General features: G+C 42.5%; 1 protein-coding gene across 5 annotated transcripts in view; it reads right to left on the bottom strand.

The window, feature by feature from the left end:
* The window catches only part of LOC111866186 (extracellular sulfatase SULF-1 homolog), a 245,366-nt gene that overhangs the window by 210,502 nt on the left and 13,843 nt on the right, over nucleotides 1–21,021 (bottom strand). The window lies entirely within an intron of this gene.

Below are 21,021 nucleotides of genomic sequence, written 5' to 3'. Positions count from 1 at the left end.
AGGTTCATGCTGTGAGGGTCAGTGGCGGTGCGTGACTTCTTCAGAAGTTTAACAAAATCTGACGGAGGGGGAGGCCGTGAAAATTTTGGCAAATGAGTACATGTCTTTTAGGAAAATTATGCAAATTTGAGCTACAAATTAATAAAGTCAAGAAAAATAATATGAAAAAATAGCACGCATACATAAATATCATTAGACATGTAAGGTATTACCCCTTAAACCAAGCTGCTTGAAAAGATGTACAAATTCTTCGCAGTACCGCAGAGGGTGGGGAATATGAATTGACTAGTTATTCACTAAAAGTAGCCGAGACCCTGGATATAAAATGCAAAACGCGCAAGGAAGGAAATTGGTAAGCAACTTCGTAACATATTTTACATTTAACGTAAACGACTGCAAAAATAAAGAATAAATTGGGGCAGGGATTATATAAATTAACGAAAAAAGAAAATGCTAATAGGCCTCCTGCGGGTCAGTATATTCGTTACGTCAGAGATGTGCCACAATAGAAATAACCCAAAGGCAATGATAGAAACTCGGGGGTAAAACTTCGAAATTCAGGGAAGAAACAGCAAGGATAGAAAATAAGCATTCTAGTGTAAAGAAGAAAAACATTCATGAATATCTAATTAGCCTACGTGATAATCCATTAATTCATCTGTGGCTTTACAGCCCTCTGTTGGGGCCTGGCCGCCTTTTCAGTTTCATAATCCTATAAACAGGCTGTAGGACTCCTCAGACGTAGCATCAGCATGGCGCAAGGCATCTTCCTACACACAGGGCACCACAAACACAAAATAAACGCGCAAAAATATCCTTGCTTTAAGTCGGATTCGAACTCACTATCCCAGCGTTCGAGCGGGCGAAGAAGGTACGTGATAATTAAAGTACTAATCTCTTGCGCCGTCCGTGTTTACATAGATTAACAATCATCCGCTACGCGAGAAAAAAAATGTTGGCTTGAAACCTTTAGAGGAAACGACTAATTTATTCTGTCCACAGTTGTAACCTCTATTGCTTATAGGCTGCGCATTTGCTGGCCTTATGTAACCCACGCACGTTGAAAAAATGAGCTCCCGGTACACCTCACAGACTGAACGCACACTTATGCGGATCACAGCACTGAAATGTGATGATGATGACGGTAATGATATATGTGCAAGAAGAAGGGCGATGAAAAGAAGGAAGGCAATAAGAATGTGAAGGAACGGAAGAAAAATATTATGTTTATGCGTGACTACAGACGGGGTTTGATTTGGTGAACATATTTACTGACCGCTTACAGGTCGTGGCTACAAATAACTATAACACTATGGCTATTTCCACAATTTACAGTTTACTAGAGCACACAGTCTAGTGTTCTCAGTCTGTTACTAGACGTTTTCTGAAAAACGTCTCCAACAATGGCTATTCCTCTATCTCCGGCTCAAGTCCTCTTTTCACAGACTTCCGTATAGAACTGACTCTCAACTTACGAAGCTTCAAACCTCGTCTCGCTTATAATCTCTCGACACGGACCACATAGAAAACACAGCTACTCCATTATTATAGTCCAGCTGTTGCATTATTAAGAATCTGCTGAACAACAGAATCGTGTTTACCGAGTCGTTGCCCAGAAACGGCCGTGGTATATTCACCTATCTTGCGGTCGTTGCATAGCAATGGCTCTACACGCTGCAATATGAGAGAGATAAAAAAGAGGCAAAAGTCAAGAGAGAAGCGGACTCGGAAACTACAAGAAAGGCAACAAAAAAAAAAAGGTAAAGCTATCCATGTAACAGGCCGTGAAAGCCCATAGGGTTGTGGCACTTTGAGGCGTCCACATCTTCTAGACAATGGGCTCACAGATGGCGGTAAGTCTGTCAGCCTTACGCTCCGGTCACCCTTTAGCTCTCGGAAAATTTCTGGTAATCATTTCTGTTAAAGACTGAGTCGACCCCGGAACCACAGTGCGGTTGGAAGGATTGGGCCAACTGAAAATATCCAATGCCATCATCGGAATTCGAACCCGCGACATTCCGGCTTGTAGTATAGTGCCTCAACCAACTACGCTACCACGAGTTCCACTACAAGAAAACTAAGAGAATTAAAACAGACTGGATCTTATGCCCGCACACCGGTGACTACGAACTACAAGGCGTTACAACCCAGAACAGCAACTGTTTTCTTCCGGATAACGCGGGTCTCAGAAGTAACGTATCAATAGGTCCACTCTCAAACCCACTGAACGAGTTACTGTGCGTTCTTCTTTCACTTCGCGGTGGATGAGTCACAGGCTTATTGAAATCGGAGGACTGAGGGAAGCAACCTTGGAGTACGTAACAGCAGACCTGCCTGAAATTCTTGCAAGTTCATTACATTTCCGCCATAACGAAATATGGTTTAACGAGAGTGTAGAGATCTTAATAAGATCTACGTTTATGCCATGTTCAAATTTTTTATGAATAGCCGTATTCGAGAGAACAGGCGTACAGTTAGATCTGCATTTCCTCCAAAGTTCGAAGGGTGCCTACATCAGCCATCATCATCATCATCATCATCATCATCATCATCATCAGTAATCTGTCAGACGGCAGGTCCACAGTCTCTTCCAAAACAATTCCTCCACTTAATGCGAATATCTTTTTTCTCGTGGACTGGGACTAAGTCCCTTGTACTGCGGTCACTGTTTGGCCTATTGTAGCATCCCCAGATGATAGATGATGATTGTGGAGTAGTCGGTGAAATGCGAATTGGCAAAGGAAACCTAAGTACTAGTAGAAAACCTGCCCTAGTATCACTGTCCACCACAAATCCCACATAACCTGACAAGGGTTCGAACCCGGGCCGCAGCGGTGGGAAGTCGGCGACTAACCGCCTGAGATATGGCAAGGTCTTTCGGCGAGATACAAGTCACATCAAAATTGGGCTAACAGCTTGCAGTTTATAGGCCGGATAGATGAGCTAGCATAGTGACCGGATACAAGTTTAATGGCAGGATTTCGATTCTCGGTAGAGGTAGGAATTTTTCTCTTCGTCAGCGCTTAAATATCGGGTCTGCAGCCCATTCAACTTCCTATCCGATAGGTAACAGGAGCTTGAGATGGGTAGGACATGAGGCAAGCGCGGAAGAGAAGAAATTTTCATAAGATTTGGTAGAAAACGTGGAGGAAACAAGCAGCATGGAAGACCGAGGTGTAGATTGGATGATAATAATAATATAGACCTTAAAGAAAAAGGTTGGACTATATTCACGCGGCCCAGGATAGGAACTAATGGCGGGTTGTGATCACGATAACGAACCTTCGGGCTCATAGAACACTCAGAATGTCTTAACTGGTGAGCAAGTATTAACTTCTTAAGAATAATTCTAATTCATAGAGTTATTTTGTCAGTCTATCTATCTCTCTATGGCTCTACATCCCTTTATTGGACCCTGGCTGCTTTTCTGTTTCTTGTTCTGTTGCGCAGTCGGTAGGACTCAGTCCGTCGCAACGCCGCTACCTGTACGAATATGACAGCACAAAACATAGAATAAACGCACACAGATATCCATGCCTGAAGTGGGATTCGAACTCACGATCTCAGTGTTTAAGCGGGCGAGGATGTATTTGCACAAAGCAAGAAATGTAGAGCCAGAGAAACGGCCGTTGCTAGGTAATAATAGAGGAATTGTCAAGATAAGAGATGTGACGAGTACAGCCGTTGCTATGGAACAATCGAGTGAACACGTTTCCGTGGAGATTAATTCACGCAAAAATAGAAGAGCTGTTTTTTTTTTCTGTACGGTCCGTGCCGAGAGGTTATAAAAAGGACAAAGGATTTATTTTAAGGCAATTGAGTTTCGAGACGCCAGCCTGCCTGGATATGAGTTTGGGATCAGACTAATTGAACTGAGGAATCGTGGCATAAGAATTACTGAGTGAAGTTCAGTTGATTTGAAAGTCTGGTTGTGAAGACTTTATGTATGCTATATTAAAGTGATATTTGGCTATTTGGAGCGTGTGATTCAGTGAGACTGTTATAGTTCCTGTGTTAAAATCAATTTCAAGGAAACGGCTAGTGGGATTGTAAGAGATTGAGGACATTAGTGGGTGTAAGAGTGAACTGTAAAATGTGAAAATCAGCTATAGCGCTGTACCGCTTGTAGTTACGAGTGTATAAGTGCAACCAATCTAATCATCCGGTCCAAAACCCGTTAACAGTCACCCCTACACGTGATAATACGAAGTATGGATCAAAGGGTAAACTTGTTGAAAAACGGGAAGATGTATTGTTTTCGACATGTTTCAAAGAGAACGCCAAAAGGGAACAGAACAGAGGAAATCATAAGACTTCAAACAAAGAACGTAATCCAAGGAAAAAATTCGAAGCAGATACTGCGGAATAAGAGCCTGCTGGCATATCGTGCACCTGACCTGACAGGCCCAGAGCCTTTTATGAACCAGAAAGTACAGTAATTCAAGTAGCATTCGCCTAGGTCAGGTTCCAATCTAATAATTAATAACGGCGTTCCTTGTTGCCAATGGAAATTAATTCCAGCATTATTCCTTTCTTTTTGGGCACAGCAGCGTCCAGATGTCGGATGTCCTCTCTTATCATTCAGTACAACAAAATAAAATCAGGAGCCGTATTAAAGAGATAAAACTACATTAGGATTTACACTGAATATACTGACAGTCCCTTATCTTGTGGATAAGCACATAATAAAAAATCTTGTGCTGTTAAAATTGTATACCAGGCCAGAACTAGTTTCATATTGGTGAATGAAATGTATGATAATCCGAAGTTGATGAAAGTTTTTTCCAAGAAATATTTCTGCTCTACGGTACCAAACTACAGGCATGGGCACGGGGAGGGGGGACAAGCCAGACTTATTTGCCCCCTCCCGAGAGATTTTTGCAAATTAAAAAAATTGAAAAGAAGGGGTAATACACCAAACATTACCGTCCACAATTGAAATTACTTTTTAAAAATTATTCTATCCTGTGTACACTAAGCCGATCAGTAAAAATCTTAAACTGCTTAAACTTAAGTATGTGAGGAAATTTTCTGAACGTGTCCGTGGCTATACTTCGTTCACTATATGGAGTGGATAAAAGCTGAGACACGTGATCGTGTGTGACTAATGGAAAGTCTATTGCAACGTGAGCCAGTGGTTGTAAAAACATGGGCTGTGAAACTCTGAACCCCACAAATGCATATGCAACACGCCCTAAAACAATACTCGAGACAAAGCACAAACATGTAAGATTTGAGATTTTCACGGCGGTGACTATGAAGAAGCAGTCTTCTGGGATGTGGCACATCTACACGGTGCCACATCCCAGAAGACTGCTTTCTTCAAAGCACAAACAGTTTAGATTTACAACAAATATACAAGAATCACTGTCGCAATGGCAACATTGTGTCACTACACGCTTATAGCGTTGCTTCAACGATTTCCGGTCTGCATCTTCTTCTGACATACGCAGCGCGATTGTAGATATAAATCTGCTTCAAGTATAGCCGGCAATATGGGACCAGTGCGTGTTTACCTTCACTCAGTAACCATTGATGTGACAATGGAAATTCCGTTCTCTGAATTAACAGACTCCTATATGTACGTGTGTCTGGCTTTTGAAACAACTTTTGCATCTCGTGACATTCCTTATATGCAGGCTGTGTTGTTAAACCTGGCTCTGGGTCGCGCAGGAGGAGAGGAAAGGGTAAGGCTGGCAAGATGTTGCGGAGTAGTGGTTTCAGTTTCATTTCGGGAGGGAGGGCGATACACTATAGCTATGGTCCCTGACTAACTCCTACCTAGAGCCCTTACGTCGGTGAACGAACTGGATCAAACTCAGTGTGCATTCCGCTAAGAACGGTCAGTATAAAAAAATGTGAGCACCGGTTTGTAATTTTACAGTATAACGGCATAGATTAGAGAGAGAGAGAGAGAGAGGCGAAACTGATAATCATACCAAGATGCCGAGAGACAGAGATCTTCCTTATCTATCTATAACAGAGGCTATCTCGCTATATGACTGCAATACAAATCAAAACGCATTTAAATGTCAATTACTGAATATTATTATCGATTTTTAGAAAAGGTAAAGTTGTCTCTGTGTTTAATTAGGCATTATGTCATGAAGAAATAAGGGACAGTGGAGGTACAATTCATCATTCTTGACTTCCGCACTACGTGGAGGTGAGGGGTCAACTTCATGCACCGGCCGCTTTACCTCCAGAGAAAATCCCCCGGTCCCGGTCTCCGTTGTATAGGAAGCTGGGTGGGCCCCAGAACAGGTCTGAACGCTGTGGAGAAGAAAAAATTCACCCCCTATCGGAAATAGAACCCCAGATGTTCACTCCGTAGCCCTGCGCTCTATCGACTGAGCTACTCAGACTCCTGTATTATTATTATTAAAATTCGTATTAATTAACCACGACATGTTTCTTAAAAAACTAAGTTCATTTATGCAATGTTGATGTTACATATCGACCATTTAGAAGTTTGTGCGCAACAGTAGCTGTGCGTAAATAGCTGATCGTTTACAACGAAAACTCACCATTCCGTACCATACTACGTTCGAATTCCTTTTTATATGTTGTTACAATGTTATTTCATTTTCAAACAGCCATACATAAGGAATATAGCTATTAAGTGTACTACCTAAAAATTTCCACTCAGAACTGTAAATTTGTGTCTAGGCAAAAGAACTTTCTTCTTTCTTGTCTACGCATTTTCACACTACGCGGTGTTCTCTAGAAACACGTAGCTGGTTGAGGCACTATGCTACAAACAAGAAGGTCGCGGGTTCAAGTCCCGGTGAGGTCACTGGATTTTTAAATTTACATAAACCTTCCAGCCGCACTATGTCCCTGGGGTCGATTAAGCCTCTGACAGAATTGAGCACCGGGAATATTCCTGGGGGGAAGCGGCCGGTGCGTAAGGCTGACAACCTCACCGCCATCTATGGGCCGATTGTCTAGATAATGTGGGACTCTCGACGTCTCACAAACCTATGGGCCTTCACGGTTTGTTACAGGGATAGCTTTACCTTGTAATATCATTATCTGCATTTCTCGCAGTATTTCCTTTTATTAAGTCCAAGCTTTCATAGCGAGTGACGGCACCGTATGGAAGTGGACAGTGTTGCCAACGTTTACAACAACCTGTTGCCCTAATTAGGGAGATCACATACCAGCTGCGTCAAGACAAGCATTAACCCAGAAAGAATCAAGACTTGAGACAAAAGACGCAGTCTTGCTTCATTCGTGATTGGTCAGCATGAAGCTGACGTCAGCATCATGACTCAGACCGGTGTGCGGCGGTTTTCATAATTTCATTTGTTTCAACTGTGCTCCTTTCTTTGTGCCATGTCGCAAACATCGTGTCTTGACTGTAACATGTCTTGACGCATGCCGGTGTGCGGTCTACCTAAGAAAGAGGTAGCAGATTCGTCCCAAACATTTGCGACAAAGCCCATTTCGACACAGTACGATCAGTCCAAAACAGGTTCATAATCATCAGTATTTGCTTTTATTTCTACAGACGGGTTTCGCTCCTATAGGCCTCATGTGTATTCAGTCATCAGTCTCAGAGCCCGTCCACTCATTCTCACATACCGCATAATACTAGTTTCATTGCTATTACAAATGCATATCACAATTATTCAAATCAAAACAAATTGTACATTGTCTCTTGTGTGATTTAAATTACTTCCCTCATTTACATAATCGTGTTAGCTTATTAATATAAATAATTGTAGCTGTAATTGCATTTGTTGTAGTTGTAAGTGTATTTTCATTGTATTCATTGTGTGTAGTGTGTAGTTTTGTGTGCTGTATTCTGAATGTGGTGTATTATTTTATATTATTTTTACGTTTTGTCTTATTGTAGTACCACTGCCATCGGGTAAAAACCCATTTTCAGTTTAAACAACAACAACAACAACAACAACAATATTGCTCTTTTAAACGTCACTGTTACAGTCATTAAACTTTTAAAACACAGTACCTACTATATATACTGCTTTAACATTAAGAGCTCTGCATTTTCGCAACTTACGTATTTAAGCGCTTTGTATAATTCTCAAAATGGGCAGCGGTTATTTCGCTATACATAGTTAACCGACTTGTCTTTATAATTTAGACGTACAGCTTTCTGTGAGGCAGGAAATTAAGATTTAAATACTATTTAATTGAATTTTAAAATTAAAATGATAATAACTATGTTTATATGTTTGTTCTTAAAATTTATTAAAAAATAAAGTAGTTAAATACTCGTATTACACGAATTTGAAATAAATCATTAAAATTTGCTACATAATATTTCTCGCCGTCGTAATGTTCTGTGTCTAGAATACTGTTCAAATTGTTCTGAATTCGCATAGGTTCTCTCGTGACGCGTTACCTTGTACTTCTTCAGTCCAACGTCCATTTTGACGTCTTCGGTAAGAAACGGTACGGAGTCTGTTCTACGTCTGTTTAACATACTACACAACGTATACTACTACCGGCTACTACTTTGTCTGGTCGACTGTATGTTACGGTTTCTACGAATGCCAACTGTGAAACATTGAAATTCCTTTAACGTTAACTCGAATATTACGCCATTTTTATTCCCTGTAACAGGCCGTGGAAGCTCATGGGGTTGTGACATGTCGGGTATCCCACATTTTCTCTAGACAATCCGCTCACAGATGGCGGTGAGGTTGTCAGCCTTACACGCCGGCCGCTTTTATCTCCAGGAACTTTCCTGGTACTCATTTCCGTTACAGGCTGAGTCGACCCCAGGGCCATAGTGCGGCTGGAAGGATTAGGTCAATTGAAGAATCCAGTCACCTCATCGGTACTCGAACCCACGACCTTCCGGTTTGTAGCATAGTGCCTCAACCAACTATGCTACCGCGCACCCCATTTTTATTTATACACTTCATTCATTCTACTCTGGCTTCATCATATTCATATAGGTAACACAGTTTCTGTGTCCATGCTATTTTGAATATATTATTATATGTGACTACTGACTGAAATACAAGGGAGAGCAACCTACATATGCAGTGAGGTATGTATAATGCAGTTAGCTACTTTTCCAACAACAGATTTCAGTTTTAATTATTTCGGTCAGTACACCTTTTGCATAGGCACACTCTAAGTTAACAATCTAGTCTGTGTTTCGTGTACAAATGCAATTGAAAATACACAGCAACATAGCCCTACGATACAATATTTATAACAGATGTCAGTCAACAAGACCGCCTCCGTGGTCTTGTGGTCAGAGTTCTTCAGAGGTCCGGGTTCGATTCCCCTCGCTACCAAATTTTCTCTGAGAAGTAGTGGGTCTGGAACGGGGTACACTCAGCCTCGTGAGGAGAACTGAAAAGCTATTTCAAGGAAATAGCGGCTCCGGTCTAGAAAATCGAAATTAACGGCCGTGCGGATTCGTTGCGCTGACCACGCGACGCTCTCTATCCGATAAAGTTGGCACTAACTTCGCTGACAAGCGGCGATCGCTCAATCGGTACAGTTCGCTTGAGGACTAAATCCACGAAGTTTCTTTTGTTGTTAGATTTGATGCTTTCACGGCGGTGACTATGAAGAAAGCAGTCTTCTGGGATTTGGCACCGTGTATATGTGGCGTTAACCGACGTTTCGGAGGAACGTATCGCCTCCATCTCCAGGGTAGAAGAAAAAATATAAGAAATCTGCAAGCGAAGAGACCGTGCGAACCGGTAAAAGCAGTCTGCTTTCATCGGTTCTCATGGTCTCTTCGCTTGCAGATTTCTTATATTTTTTCTTCTACCCTGAAGATGGAGGCGATACGTTCCTCCGAAACGTCGGTTAACACCACATATACACGGTGCAAAATCCCAGAAGACTGCTTCTTTTTTTGTTATTGTTTGTAAGCCTACAATAATGCTACTGTGTCTGCAATAAATTTAGAACAAGAGCAGATATATATTCAAAGATTGCAGTAAAGAAATAATTTGGGAAATCCACAGTAGTACACCTTTTCACCTTTCCACCTCCACTTGGACGACGCGAAAGAGACGTGAATTGAAAGGAACATGATTATTTGAAGGCGCCATATTTGTTATGGTTATTATAGATATTCTAAAAACGTCGAACTTTTGCTCAGATAACTTTCGTGTAAATACAAAATTACAACTACAAGGCCGAGCAAATGTTTACTGTATGTCAACAGCTGAAAATGGTGCGCCTGCGTCTGTAGGAATGAATACTGTATACGGTGGTGGGTCATTAACATATTGTGTCGTATTGACTCAAAGGAGGAACTGTGGAGCCAGAGAAATAGCCGCTGCTAGGTAATGCTCTCACGCAACAATAGAGGAATTGTCACGATACGAGGTGTGACGCGTACAGCCGTTGCTGTTGAAGAACTGAGTAAACAAGCATGCAAGAGTGGAAGAGCGGTGTTTTCTATGTGGTCCGCTCCGCGACCGTTGCTGTGCAACGGGCGGTAAAAGGCCGCGCCATAGCTCAAGCGGTTAGTCGCTGGCTTCCCACCACGGCGGCCCGGGTTCGATCCCGGGTCTGGTAAAGTGGGATTTGTGGTGGACAAAGTGGTGCTGGGGCAGATTTTCTCCGAGTACTTCGGTTTCCCCTGCCAATCTTCATTCCACCAATTGCTCCACAATCGCCCTCACCTATCATCTGGGGCCGGTACAATAGGCGAGAAGTAGCCGCAGTACAAGGGACTTAGTCCTACCCCACTAGCAATAAAAAAACGGGCAGTAAACACACCTCATCAATAGAGAGGTTGTTCTCTCTGCGCGATCCTGACGAGGGGTTATAAAATGTACAAAGATCGTTTAAGGCAGTTGAGTTTTGAGACTCTAGCCTGCCAGGATATGAGCTTGTGAGCTGAGGAAGAGAACTGAGAGAGTCTCTGGAGATGGCAGCCGAATGACTGGGAAGAGATGAAAAGGAAGGAATTACGCTGTGCAAAGAAGACTTCATGTGTGTTGTAGCTGCAGTGAGACTGGTATAATTATTGTGTTGAAATCCGTTGCCAGGACACGACTAGTGAAGACTGAGAACACTAGTGTGTGCATAACGATGAACTGTAAAGTGTGGAGATCAGCGACAGCGGTGTAATTAATTGTAGTTCTGAGTGGTGTGTATAAGGAGTCAATAAATCCAATCATCCAATCCCAAACCCGTCTATAGTCAACCCTGTACATAACAATATCAACCAGTTCAGTAGGAAATATTTTTCATGTGTTGGAAGCAATAAAAATGGCACGAATGTAAATATCTGATGCTGTTTGAAAACAATTTGATACTAGGAATCTACATTAGTTAGTTATTTAGAGAGGGTGGGTTTCCCCATGCACCGCGACCAGTTTCATCTATTGTGCTTCCCTCTATGATATTCTACCAGTCTCTATACCCTACCGATAAATGGTGCGTACCATCAGTCCCGCCGAGCAAGCGAGTTCGGCCACTTGCTTAGCGGTGTCTATAATGCTTCCCCCATCTATCAGAGGCTTTAGAGACTACTGTTGGGCGGGAAACGTCCTGGAATTTGGCTCAGTGATCCCCTTTGGGGATATGAGGTTCTTTTACGTACCGTAAAGTTATGACACGGGACACACAGCTTAAAAGTCCCTCCCGGAGGACTTGTTCCCTGAATTTTTCCGCCCTTAAAAATTCGACGACTTCCGCCGGGTATTTGAACCCATGTACCACGAGTCATGAGGTGGGAACGTTACCTCTAGACTATGGAGGCCGCTAGAAATCTACATTAGTCGACCCGATGCAAAAAATTACATCATGAAATAGTGTAGTTTTTATAGGTAGGGCTATTTTACGACGCTGTCAGTAAAGAATAAGTGTAAGTAGTCCTTGTGCTTAATTATTTAAGCACAACACCATGAAAACGTATGGAGGAGTAGAGGTACAGCTCAAACATTCTTAACCTCGGTACTAGACGGAAGTGAGTCAGCTTCACGTCCCGGTTGCTTTAACCTAGGGGAAAGAGTAGGGAAAAATCTCTTGCCCCAGCCGTGAAATGAACTCCAACAGTTCAGTCTGTAGCCTGTCACTATACCGACTGCTGAGCTAAGCATCACATATTTGGACTAATAAATGGTGAATTAGAAAAGATTTTAAAGAAAGCGCTAGTAGCCTAAGGGACGTACTGCCCCAGATTTTCCTGGAGAGACTGAGGAAAATTACGAGGATATTGAGTCAACATAATCGGTGTCCCGACCGATGATTCGAACCAAGCACCTCCAACATACGAGTATACCCTGCGCCAAACCTCTCTGTCATTGTTTGTAATTATGCAATGACAATGTGGCACTAGCCAGTCTGTATTCTACAGGCTTGTAGATGATAACGGTAAAGTTGTCTCCGTGTTTAATATGCCATTACGAATGTGGAGAAGCATAGGTATAGCTCCACTCGGCACTAGATAGAGGTCAGTGGTCATCTTCACGCCCCGGCCACCATAACTCGAGGCAATTACTAGTACAGTAGCTCTCAGTACCCACTGGCCTGAAGGCTGGGCGGACTTCAAATCCTGTCTGGATCCTGTGGGGGGAGCAAATAATCTCTTCCCAATTTCGGGAACCGAACCCTGATTCCCCAGTGGCACAGCCTGTACCTTAGCCATTATACCGACAGAGCTAGTTATAAGAATGTAAGGTACGCAAACGATCAGTTCGTTCCGGAATTTCATATTAGTTATTATCAAAAGTCAGTGTACCGCCATGAGGCAACGTCTCACAATCCTATGGGCCTTCGCGGCCTGGTACAAGAATAGCTTTACTTTTTTTTTTTTTTACTTTACTTACCGGCATGAGGCAAAGAAAGTACAGCCTGTCCATGAATTCCTGGAAAGCTGGGCGTTATTGTTAACAAACAGTTTGGTCAGAAGCATACTGCAGAAAGCTGAAAACATATGTTATACGCCCAATTCTTCGGATGTACTAAAAGAAGGGTGAGACCCTATAACTTTGACCTGCCTCCTAAATATCGAGGACTATCCGAATAAGAATCCGTGCACCTAAACATTCGTGTATTATACGGATCCCACGCAAATCCCATAACAGACTTCAATAACAAGAGTGGGAAGGGGCGCTGTTGACCGAAACGCGTAGTTTCCAAATGTGTTCTTTATTAATTCCATCCCTCATTTGTCCTCGAGTTCATTTATTACAAGAACGAATGCACGGCAAGTAAAAAATTAAAGGTAATTTTATTTGAAGCTTTGATAAAATCCTCATTCACTAAAAGGTAAGGTAAAGTCACTGTGCGGTCGGTCACGGTAGCCGAGCGGTCTAAGGCATGTACTGTCTCCGCTCGCTTGGAAACCAGAATCGTGGGTTCGAATCCCACTCAGGGCATGGATGTTTAGTTTGTGCGTGTGCGTTTTTCTGTGTTTGTGTACAGGTAGAGCCCTTGCGACGAGCTGATCACCCGCCCAAGGTGTCCTACCGAATGTGTAAGATCTAGAAAAACCGAAGTGAACGAAGAAGTTCATGGAGGTAGGCCTAGGCCCACTGCGGCTGTGGTGCCAAGGAAAGAAAAAAGTCCCTATGCTTAACCAATTGAGCACTATGTCATGAAGGCCTACAGGGGAATGGATGTATAGATCCACATTTCCTTGACCTCGGCACTGGCTGGAGGTGAGTGGTCAGGTTCACGACCCGGCCGTTTTAACCCCAGGGAATAGAGTCCCCGGTACCCATTGGATAGGAGGTTGGGTGGACCCCAGAGCCGATCTGGACGACGTGAAGAAGAGAAAATTCTCAACCCTACTGGAACTCGAACACCGACCTCTCGGTCGTACAGCTCGTAGCCAGTCGCTATACCGACTACGCTATCCCGGCTCCCAATAATCATTAAGTAGTTAAAGATATCTTACTTCTCCATTGGATCGCCCTGCTTTACATGTGAATAAGTCCGACAGTCAACAGGTTTCTCGATTCCATAAAAAAGGTATGTTTCCGTATATGGGTAAGCAGACAGCTTCCCACAAATTGATAATTTCTAGTACCGTGAGATATTTAACGACCGCCTCTGTGGTCTAGTGGTCAGAATTCCTAGCTACAGATCCAGAGATCTTGGATTCGATTCCGACGCTGCCAGATTTTCTGTGAAGTAGTGGGTCTGGAAGGGAGACCACTCAGCCTCGTGAGGATAACTGAGGATCTACTTGCATGGCAAAGTAGCGGCTCCGGTCTAGAAAACTGAGATTAACGGCCGTAGGAATCCGTTGCGCTGACCACGCGAAACCCTCTATCCGGAAAAATTGACACTAACTTCGCCGACAAGTGGCGGTCGCTCTGTCGGTATGGGTCGCTTGCGGACTACAGGCCGCGGAGTTTTTTTGTTTTTTTGAGATATTTAACTGTAATATAGTATGTCGCCACTTAGAAAAGGCTGAGAAGCATAGACTTCGGCTGATACACAGCCCACAGCGTCCTCCGGAGGAACAGAGTGTGCAGCAGCATGCCCATAATAATATAATTAAATCGGATCATTTGCCCGTTTATGGTTTAAAACTGCTTTTCATAAGAGGCAGTCGAAACTTGAAGTTTTATTTGAGGACCACGGGCTCGATTTCCATGTTCTGCGGGGTTCTCCCGTTCTCTCCTAGTTCATCTCCATCTTTCTCTTGCTATAAAAATCCCTTCTGACATCGCCTTTCTTTCTCCATATGCCATAGTTTCCAGTAAATTATCTGTTTCGGTCATCCATGTTCTGCCATTATTTCTACATGTTCATACAGAGACATAAGCCCAACTAGTGAGAATAAACATACGAAGGGGGCAAACACCTGAACGTCGCAAAAGAAAATTGACGCGGAACGGAGAGAGATATTTTTATCCTCACATACATTTTAATGCGAACAACGATATGCAACAGCATGGAATATATTTACATACCACAATTTTAATGTAATTTTAAATAAAAGAGAGACTGTGAACAGCTTTATGTTGCATCAGAGACCAGCGAATGTTCATACAGACATTTTTTGATCTTCTGCAATTTATGATTTCTCTGTTTCATCTCTCACAAGATTCTAAGGACTAAAAGGTAAAAAAAAAAAGATATAGCTATCTCTGTAACAGACCGTGGAGGCCCATAGGGTTCAGAGACGTCGAGGCTCCCAAATTTTCTCTAGACAATCGGCACACTGATGGCAATAAGGTTGTCAGCCTTACTCGCCGGCAGCCCTTCAGCCCCAGGAAGAGTCCTGGTACTCATTTCTGTTAGAGAGTGAGTCGATCCCAGAGCCATAGTGTGGCTGCAAGGATTGGGTAAATTGAAAAAAAAAATCACCTAATCGGGGGTTCGAACCCGCGACCTTCCGACTTGTAGCATAGTGCCTCAGCCAACTACGCTACCGCGTGCCACGATTCTATGGACTGGGTCATATTAATGTCTAGATATTGGTTTCAACTGGCCTAGTTTCGGTGTAATCTATTTAACCTCAAAGAAGAATGAAGAAGACTAAAGAGTTCTTATTGATAATATATGTACGCCACTTTACTGGAATACATACTCCTTGCAATCATCTACATTCACCCCTTCCCCCCACACAAACAAGGTATACTCATGCAAACAGATTTTTTTTTTCACCGACTCTACAACCCCCTTGGCCCTGGCCTCTGATTTTTCCGTTTCATGATCATTTTACAGACGGTAGGACTCCTTGGACGAGTGATCAGCTCATCGCTAGGCCTCTACCTAAACACAGGAAAACATAAACACAGAATAAACACAAACACATACCAACCATCCATGCCTTGTGCGGGATTCGAACCCACGATCCTGGCTTCCGAGCGAATGAAGACAGCACATGCCTTAGACCGCTCGGTTACCGTGACCGGCACACACACACACACACACACATACATACATACATACATACATTACATACATACATACATACCACGCTCAAAAGTACATACCTATACTTGTACAGACCTAAAGTTTTGAACGTTCGCGCTACATTGATCTTTATACTTTACTCAAACTACATTTCTTCGCGCAGAAAGCTTCATTCGTTATTATGAAATAACACATATCAATCATTTTATGTCATTAATGCTTAGATATGTACCATGATATGTAAGAAATCTTCTGAACTGTGGAGGCCATCAGTCCGATTGTAACACATAGCAGGCAGAGCACTGCCAAACGTCCGGCAGCTTCACATCTTGGAAGTGAGTGTAACATACTCGTATGTTGTATTTAAGAGGTAGCTAGAAGCACCGCTTCAGCAAGTTTGCATGACGTAAGAAAGAAGGACGTGTAATGTCAACTTATTCAAAACTGTAGGCCTATGGCCACGTTGCAAATTAACGTGGAACTTACACCAAGTACCATACACAGTGAAAACGTACTGAGAATTATTTTACACGATGACATGCGTGAGAAGTGAGCTGGCTACACATATGACAGAAAATGGGAGAACAAATGGGACACACGCATTTTAAGCATTCTTCTTTATTCTGCATGCATCATTGACTTTGATATTCGCTTATTGCATGCAAAACTTGGTGTTGCAAAGGTAAAAGGTAAATGTTAATTTGTCCCTGTGCTTAACTAATTAACCACTATGCCATGAAGGCGTATGGGTGAGTGGATATAGAGATCCACATTTTTCTTGACCTCGGCACAAGTTGGAGGTGAGTTGGAGCTTCACGCCCCTTCCGCTTTACCGTCGGGGAAAGAGCCCCGGGTAACCATATGATAGGAGGCTGGGTTGGCCCTAGAACCGGTCTGGACGACGTGGAGAACATCCTTGACCTTACCAGGACTCGAAATCCTACCCCTCCGTCGTCCAGCCCGTAGTCAGTCGCTATACCGACTTAGCTATTTCAGCTCCTTAGTGTTGCAAAGTTAATCACATTATATACACTGTAAATATTCAGAAAATATTTTGTTTGTATTTCGTTAAATATTCACCACATCTAGAAAAAGTTTCATTAAAATTTATGGCACGTGATTATACCTACGGCCTATCAACATTCTATATTTTTAGATAAGCAATTACTAGAAAACTAGTTTAAACTGTAATTGAGTTTCACTTAAGTAGAAGGAATAATACTTAAAAATTTAACTCGTCCAATAAACTGACATTTTCCACCACATGGCGTCCCGCAGATCCGGGATAGAGCCAGTGCTATAGTAAATGGTAAAGGTGTCCCTGTACTTAACTAATTAAGCACTACGCCATGAAGGTGTATGGAGGAGTCGATGTATAGATCCACATTTTCTTGACCTCGGCACTAGTTGGAGGTGAGTAGTCAGCTTCACGCCCCTGCCGCTTTACCCCAGTGGAAAGGGACCCGGCACCCACTGACCCCAGAGCCAGTCTGGACGATGCGGAGATGAAAAAATTCTTGACCCTACCGGGACTACTTTAGTTTCCGCGCCAAATTCTCTCTGCACCACATTCATAATTATCTATCGCTCGAGGCTAGTAGAATAGACCCAATAGTGACCGACGTACCAAGTGGACTAAGTCTCACCCCACCTCACCCCTCCCCTCGCCCCCCACGAATAAATAATACACAGTTTGATGCAGTACTCCTTGCCATCTGATTCGTGCCTCGAAAGTTCGTATAGTTGAATTCAAAGTGTTCTAACGTAACCGTTACTTGTAGGCTTATCATTGTGTAAAATTTCTTTACGTTTTCTTTTACTCGGATACACCATTGGAATGACTAGACCCTTCCGGGATTCAAGCTGAGCTTCGTGGTACCTTTTGTGTCGCTGGTTAGTGTGAAAATAACTAACAGCCCACTGTCCAACAAGCAAGTCAGTGACCCTAACCATACAAACATCATGTATTCTGAACTGTTGCAGACAAGTGACTAATTTGAAATTCAGTGCTCAAGCCAGTCCCTTTCCGGAACACTACTAGGTCCTGCACCTCAAAATTAACATCGAGTGTGATCTGTGGTGTTATGGTGTTATGCACCGTTGTAGTCTGGAATGTTCCAATGGACTCTACTGCACAATATCCCGACAACTTATAATACGGACACCCACTCCCCAAACCAAAGACGTGGGAGTGGTTTAGGAAGTGAAACATGCAGAGGGACAAACACGGCCTACACACTCTGCGTACATTTTACGCACTTTGTGCAAAGAGCGCATAAAACATATTTTTTTTTTTTACAATGGCTCTCCCAGCCCATTCAGGGCCCAGGCCTCTTATTCAGTTCCGTAATCATTTTTCGCAGACGGTAGGACTCCTTGGGCGAGTTATCAGCTCGTCGCAAGGCCGCTACCTAAACACGGGACAATACACACACGGAATAAACGCTTACACACACAAAACATCAATTCCCTAAGTGGGATTCGAACCGACGATCCCAGCGTCGGAGGGAGCGAAGACAGTTCATGCCTTAGACCGCGTGGCTACTGTGATCTGCCAGCATAAATAATACATATATGATGAAATTACTGGCAGAAACCGACAAGTAGACACTTTATAATGTACAAACACAAGGAAGTTCCGTTTGACACACAAAGAATTTGTTAACGTCTTCCCACGTGCCCTGAAATTCATCAGTCACAGTTCTGCAAACCGCAGATGAATTGGGGAAATTTATTCCTGCGGTTGGTGAGGAACTTCACACTATAAATAAGACAAAAGGAAAAGCCATGCCGCTTACGTCATTTTCTATTCCGAGTGTAGATACAGCCTATGGTATTATATTGACCTTGACCTACAATCTTTCACAATTGACGTCCGTTCGTCACCCTTTACTAGATCACAGGGCCGATGAAGCAATTTTTTTCTGTATCGACAATAGCTGCAAATTTCAAGAAGAGACACATAAACGGATTGAAAGAACTGTCCTCTTATTAGCAGCACTGTAGTTATTACTTAAATTAAATAGGCTGATATTAGTGTGGCGTGTAGCACACACAGAAGCTGATGATAGCTGGATGAACAATTTTAGTCGAAAATCTAAAGCGAATAGACCAATTGGGAGACCTGGATGTCGATAAGAAGATAATATTAAAACAGAGTGCATGAAGGTATTACCTTGATTCATCCAGCTGTGAACAGAGGCCGGTGGCAGGCTCTTGTTTGTGAACACGATAATATATGTAAGGCTTGCATAAAACGAGGGAAACTTCTTGGCAAACTGAGGGACTATTAGCTTCTCAAGAAGGATCTGTTTCACGGATTTAGTAAGCATGGTTATTACTGGTTCTTTACACAAAGTGCTTCATTTCTAACACCGGTAAATGCATTTCAAGAAATTTCTTATTATGGCATCTGCACCAAAATTTGTCTGGAAAATGCGAGAACGATTCGTATCGGTCCAATGTAACCACTGCATTGACCGAACCTCAAATCTAGTTTCAGTAATTTTCTCCCATGCAGTGCATCCTATATACGTACAGTATGAAATACGGACTCGATTAAGACCTTGAATTTATAGTGCAGCGGAATAAACTTTAGTTTTCTCAACAGCAGACTTTTATACGAATTTGCAGCTAAAGAGTTCAGCGCAAGACAGATAAGATGGCGGAAGTGGATAGACTGATTTTTATCTGGAATTTATAAAGAGTAGGACTACAGAAAAATGCAAATTCTCAGAGAACTGTGGAAATGTGTGTGATTTTTATAGCATCATATAATCCTTCCTCCCTCACTAAAAATACACCCCGGTTAAAATAAGCAAAATACTTAACTTACAGCTGCCGACATCAGTGTCAGAGGTGAGTACAGTATGTGGCTTTCTTTTTTATTGCTAGTGGGGTGGGACTAAGTCCTTTGTACTGCGGCCATTTCTGGCCTATTGTACCAGCCCTAGATGATAGGTGAGGGTGATTGTGGAGCAATTGGTGGAATGAAGATTGGCAGGGGAAACCGAAGTACTCGGAGAAAACCTCCCCCAGCGCCACTTTGTCCACCACAAATTCCTCTTGACCAGACCCGGGATCGAACCCGGGCAGCCGCGATGGGAAGCCAGCGACTAACAGCTTGAGCTATGGCGCGGCCCAGTATGTGGCTTAGAGCAGTGTAAAGAATCGTACCATTTTGCTTTCCCTCTTATTCTCTTGTTTACCTACATTTCAATAGTAGTTATATATTGATCGATTACTTTGTGTGTGTGTGTGTGTGTGTGTGTGTGTCAGTGAAAGAAACGTGCCTATCAACATAAAAGAACCATGGTTCCATTGGTGTTCAATTATTTGCTCTCGATCCCTCTTCATATTTCACCTTTAGAGTAATTTCATAATAATCAAAGGATTCCACTTTTATGATTCTCATTCCACCGTCCCTGTGCAGCTCCGTCCATATATTGAGCCCTTCGAGGCTCTTTTTCTCTTTTTGTTATTTATTCTGCATTATATGTTTCGGCCTAATTGGCCATCATCAGATGTATACCATTGTATATGAAAACTACTGCTATGTTGTTACGCCGTTGTATTTTTGCATTTTATAAGTGATGTAAATTGTTTTCTAAAATTCGATATGGAGAACGAATCACACCACTCCATTAAACTTTCTCAACCTTTCTCGACCTTTCAACACGACGCAGGGGAAAATAATTAGAATTTGTAATGAACAGGAAACACGCTCAAACATGTATCATAATACCAAATGACTTCTGCCTTCCATAAGAACATAAAATATAAAGTATCAACTACCTGATAAACAGATTAAACGCGTACCCAATATCTAAAGAAGCCAAAGAAGAAGACCTAAACATTATAAAAATTGTAACAATAATTATAATATAAGTAAACTGAAAAAGAACCCAGCCTCACAAAAACAGAACATAGACATCGACTTACAACGCTGGAAAACAGAATTAGCCACTTTCACATTCAACGGGAAAGAAACAAGAAGACTCACAAAATTATTCAAGGACACGCAAATAAAAATAGCACTTAGAACACGTAACACAATACAAAACATATTACAACATCTACTAACATAGCAAACACAACAAAGTGGAATCTGCCAAATGAAATGCTTAGACTGCCCACTACAATACACGTACATAGGAGAAACAGGCAGAAAATTCCACACCAGATACAAAG

This window comes from Cryptotermes secundus, unplaced genomic scaffold (assembly GCF_002891405.2).
Source record: "Cryptotermes secundus unplaced genomic scaffold, Csec_1.0 scaffold599, whole genome shotgun sequence".
NCBI lineage: Eukaryota > Metazoa > Arthropoda > Insecta > Blattodea > Kalotermitidae > Cryptotermes > Cryptotermes secundus.
Note: the sequence above shows the minus strand (reverse complement) of the source record. Positions and strands in the feature narration are given on the sequence as shown.